Below are 5,469 nucleotides of genomic sequence, written 5' to 3' on the forward strand. Positions count from 1 at the left end.
GTGTTAGCCCCAAATGGGAGTCAATCGTTTTTGTAAAATTCCATTACCACAGCACAGCACGACTGCGTGCTGCGGTCTAGTTTTGGGCTTGCTGCACGTTATAAGATTACAACGTGTGAGCCTTTGTTTGTAAAATGATCGTCGCATCACTGCAGGACATAAAGGAAGAGTACATATTATCTTTCATTCCGATTTCATGTACACTGCATTAAAGTGTGGAATGACTAATAAACAAAAACCCATCATGACGTCTTGTGACCCGTTTCTGATGCTTTTGCTACAGTTTAGAGGTTGTTGTGTTAAACTTCCTTAAAACTGCGTGCCGGATCGAGACTCGAACTCTGGACATTTGCCTTTAGCAGGTAAGTGCTCTACTGACTTTTTTATAAATCTCACTTTGTTCGTTATTGTCCGTTAGGGGCGGACGTACTATGACACTTGTTCATGTTCATCGTTGATCCATTAACTCAGTTCTTTTATTACAGAGAGCAGCTAACACTGACCGAACACGCTGAGCTACCGTGCCGGCTTTCTCAAGCTTCACAGAAGCTCTCCTGCGAACCTGACAGAACTAGCGTTCCTGGAAGAAAGGATATTTCGGATACATGGCTTAGCCGCAGCCTGGGGGATGTTCCAGAATGAAATTTTCACTCGCGGGCAAGTGATGTGCCGCGAAAAGCAAATGTCTCGAGTTCGAGTCTCGGACCAGCACACAGTTTTATTCTGCCAGGAAGTTTCATATCAGCGAACACTCCGCTGCAGAGTGAAAATGTCATTCAGGTTGAAGTGTATTTTTCGTAATACACTACTGGCCATTAAAATTGCTACACCACGAAGATGACGTGCTACAGACGCGAAATTTAACCGACAGGAAGAAGATGCTGTGATATGCAAATGATTAGCTTTTCAGACCATTCACACAAGGTTGGCACCGGTGGCGACACCTACAAAGTGCTGACATGAGGAAAGTTTCCAACCGATTTCTCATACACAAACAGCAGTTGACCGGCGTTGCCTGGTGAAACGTTGTTGTGATGCCTCGTGTATTTCCGACTTTGATAAAGGTCGGATTGTAGCCTATTGCGGTTGCCGTTTATCGTATCGCGACATTGCTCCTCACGTTGATCGAGATCCAGTGACTGTTAGCAAAATATGGAATCGGTGGGTTCGGGAGGGTAATAAGGAACGCCGAGTTGGATCCCAACGGCCTCGTATCACTAGCAGTCGAGATGACAGGCATTTTATCCGCATGGCTGTAACGGATCGTGAGGCCACGTCTCGATCCCTGAATCAACAGATGGGGACGTTTGGAAGACAACAACCATCTGCACGAACAGTTCGCCGACGTTTGCAGCAACATGGACTATCAGCTCGGAGACCATGGCTGCGGTTACCCTTGACGCTGCATCACAGACAGGAGCGCCTGCGATGGTGTACTCAACGACGAACGTAGGTGCACGAATGGCAAAACGTCTTTTCGGATGAATCCAGGTTCTGTTTACAGCATCATAATGGTCGCATCCGTGTTTGGTGACATCGCGGTGAACGCACATTGAAAGCGTGTGTTCGTCATCGCCATACTGACGTATCACCCGGCGTGATGGTATGGTGTGCCATTGGTTACACGTCTCGGTCACCTCTTATTCGCATTGACGGCATTTTGAACAGTGGACGTTACGTTTCAGATGTGTTACGACCCGTGGCTCTAGCCATCATTCGATCCCTGCGAAACCCCACATTTCAGCAGGATAATGCACGACCGCATGTTGCAGGTCCTGTACGGGCCTTTCTGGATACAGAAAATGTTCGACTGCTGGCCTGGCCAGCACATTCTCCAGATCTCTCACCAATTGAAAACGTCTGGTCAATGGTGGCCGAGCAACTGGCTCGTCACAATACGCCAGTCACTACTCTTGATGAACTGTGGTATCGTGCTGAAGCTACATGGGCAGCTGTAGCAGTACACGCCAAGCTGTGTTTGACTCAATGCCGAGGCGTATCAAGGCCGTTATTACGGCCAGAGGTGGTTGTTCTGGGTACTGATTTCTCAGGGTCTATGCACCCAAACTGCATGAAAATGTAATCACATGTCAGTTCTAGTATAATATATTTGTCCTATGAATACCCGTTTATCAATTGCATTTCTTCTTGGTGTAGCAATTTTAATGGCCAGTAGTGTATTTGAAATAAGTGTGGTTGCAATTATTAGTGTAGTTTTGCATGTTTGTTATTATATTTGAAAATCACAACTCAGTGTGTCGTGTTATATAACCTTTTAAAAATTTTATTGTTTTAGTGACTGTGGCGTGACGACCTTGTGTGGTGTCAAATAAACATTTTAAGTTGCATATGCGGTGTCGCCCTTACCCTGCTGCTGACAGAGACGGAAGTGGCGATGACGAAGAAGGCGTCGCTGAGGCTCTTGAGGTCTCGTGCGCTCTCCATGAGCACGTAGGCCAGCGCGAAGACGCCCAGAGACACGTCGTTGGCCGCCAGCAGCAGGGCTCCCACCGGGCCGTCGCCGTCGCGGCGCCCGCCGTCGCGACGCCCCCCGTCCGGCCAGATGCCCAGCAGGCGGAACGCCGCGGCGCTGACGCCCATCAGCCTGATGGACTCCCGCTCCCACTGCCTCATCTCGCAAGTGTGTCGGGCACACGCAACGTGCAGTGCGGCTTTCGGGTGTGCTCAGCTACGTGGTAGATTGAAGTAATCGTTAGTGACACTATTTTAGCAAAAAGGCGCAAAGACAAAGTAATGGGTTCGTGCTTAAGTTACTAGCGTTTTTCCATAAGTTCAATAAACAGATACACGTAACAGAGAATTTAGTCATGAATAATGTATTCTCCTCCTTCGCCAACGGCCTTGCCGCAGTGGTAACACCGGTTCCCGTCAGACCACCGAAGTTAAGCACTGTCGGGCTGGGCTAGCACTTGGATGGGCGACCACCCGGTCTGCCGAGCGCTGTTGGCAAGCTTGGTGCACTCAGCCCTTGTAAGGCAAATTGAGGAGCTACTTGATTGAGAAGTAGCGGCTCCGGTATCGGGAACTGACATACGGCCGTGAGAGCGGTGTGCTGACTACATGCCCCTCCGTATCCGCATCCAGTGACGTCCACAGGCTGAGGATGACACGGCGGCCGGTCGGTACCGTTGGGCCTTCAAGGCCCGTTCGGGAGGAGTTTTTAGTTTTAATATATTCTCCTTCACTATTTACAACAGTCTGCCAACGCTCGGGTAATATTTCGACCCCGCAATGGAAGAAATCATGTTGCATTGAGGCGAAGCACTCGTCGACCCACATTCAGAGCGCACTTTCATCCGGAAAGAAAGTTCATTGAAAGCTCTTCGATAGAGAGCGGAAAAGGTGAAAATCTGAGGGCGTAATATCCGGTGAATAAGGTGGATGCGGAATGACTTTTACATCTACATCCACACTCCACAAGCCACCTGACGGTGTGCGGCGGAGGATACTTTGACTACCTCTATCGGTTCTCCCTTCTATTCCAGTCTCGTATTGTTCGTGGAAAGAAAGACTGTCAGTATGCCTCTGTGTGGGCTCTAATCACTCTGATTTTATCATCATGGTCTCTTCGCGAGATATACGTAGGAGAGAGCAATATATTGCTTGACTCCTCGGTGAAAGTATGTTCTCGAAACTTCAACAAAAGCCCGTACCGAGCTACTGAGCGTCTCTCTTGCAGGGTCTTACACTGGAGTTTATCTATCATCTCCGTAACGCTTTCGCGATTACTAAATGATCCTGTAACGAAGCGCGCTGCTCTCCGTTGGATCTTCTCTACCTCTTCTATCATCCCTATCTGGTTCGGATCCCACACCGGTGAGCAGTATTCAAGAAGTGGGCGAACAAGTGTACTGTAACCTACTTCCTTTGTTTTCGCCGGCCGCGGTGGCCGTGCGGTTCTGGCGCTGCCGTCCGGAACCGCGGGACTGCTACGGTCGCAGGTTCGAATCCTGCCTCGGGCATGGATGTGTGTGATGTCCTTAGGTTAGTTAGGTTTAAGTAGTTCTAAGTTCTAGGGGACTGATGACCTAAGATGTTAAGTCCCATAGTGCTCAGAGCCATTTGAACCATTTTGAACCTTTGTTTTCGGACTGCATTCCCTTAGGATTCTTCCAATGAATCTCAGTCTGGCATCTGCTTTAACGACGATTAATTTTATATGGTCATTCCATTTTAAATCACTCCTAATGACTACGGTCCTACGACACTCCCCTGCGGCACATCTGAAATCACTCTTACTTCGAAAGACTTCTCTCCACTGAGAATGACATGCAGTGTTCTGTTACCTAGGAACTCTTCAATCCAATCACAGAATTGGTCTGATAGTCCATATGCTCTCACTTTGTTCATTAAACGACAGTGGGGAACTGTATCAAACGCCTTGCGGAAGTCAAGAAACACGGCATCTACCTGGGAACCCGTGTCTATGGCCCTCTGAGTCTCGTGAACGAATAGCGCGAGCTGCGTTTCACACGATCGTGTTTTTCGAAACCCATGCTGATTCCAACAGAGTACATTTCTAGTCTCCCAACACGACACCCTGTATAGCGTTTTTTGTCAGTCTAGCAGAATGCGGGCGGGCTTTATTGTGGAGTAGCATCACTTCATGCTGTCTTTCTGGTCCTTGTAATTCATTTGCGTCTGCTAGACGTCTCAGTTGTTGACAATAAATGTCAGCAGCGATGGATACACCTCGGATAAGCGATTCGTAGTACACCACACCGTCGCTGTTCAACCAGATGCATAACATTATCTTTTGTGGATGCGCGCAGGTGTTTCCACGGCGAGTTGCTGCTTTGATTGAGGTTAGTCAGTCCTTTCATTTTCTTGTGTTTTCATAAAGACACCATTTCTCGTCACCAGTAATGGTAGAGAACAGACATGGTCGGTGTTGTTCACGATCCAGTTGATGACGAGCAAGTGGAGATCCACATATGGCAGCCACTGATTTTTGTTATTTTGGCTTAGAGCACGTGGTACCTATACTCCCAATTTTTGAACCTTTTCCATTGCATGCAAATGTCGCATGAGGTTGGAACGATCACAGTTCATCACATGCGTCAGTCCTCGAGTACACTGACATGGCTCATTGTGGATTAGTGCCTCTAAACGATTTTCATCAAACGCCGAAGGTCTTCCTGAACGTGGAGAGTCACTAACCATTTTCTTGCCGTGCTCTGTCCAATGGCATTATCCCCATACACGGCGTAAATGTTTCTCGCTGCCTCCGCTGCTGTCAAAAAAATGGCTCTGAGCACTGTGGGACTTAACTTCTGAGGTCATCAGTCCAGAGAACTTAGAACTACTTATATCTAACCAACCTAAGGACATCACACACATCCATGCCCGAGGCAGTATTCGAACCTGCGACGGTAGCTGTTGCGCGATTCCAGACTGAAGCGCCTAGAATCGCTGCTGTCACCCTACAACTCAATTCAAACAGAAGAA

At 48.2% G+C, this 5,469-nt stretch overlaps 1 pseudogene; it reads left to right on the forward strand.

Annotated features, from left to right (window-relative positions):
* The first annotated feature begins 2,852 nt into the window (after positions 1-2,852).
* LOC124621239 lies at positions 2,853-2,970 on the forward strand (annotated as a pseudogene).
* The last annotated feature ends 2,499 nt before the right edge of the window (positions 2,971-5,469 follow it).

This window comes from Schistocerca americana, chromosome 6, assembly GCF_021461395.2.
Source record: "Schistocerca americana isolate TAMUIC-IGC-003095 chromosome 6, iqSchAmer2.1, whole genome shotgun sequence".
Classification (NCBI taxonomy): Eukaryota; Metazoa; Arthropoda; class Insecta; order Orthoptera; family Acrididae; genus Schistocerca; species Schistocerca americana.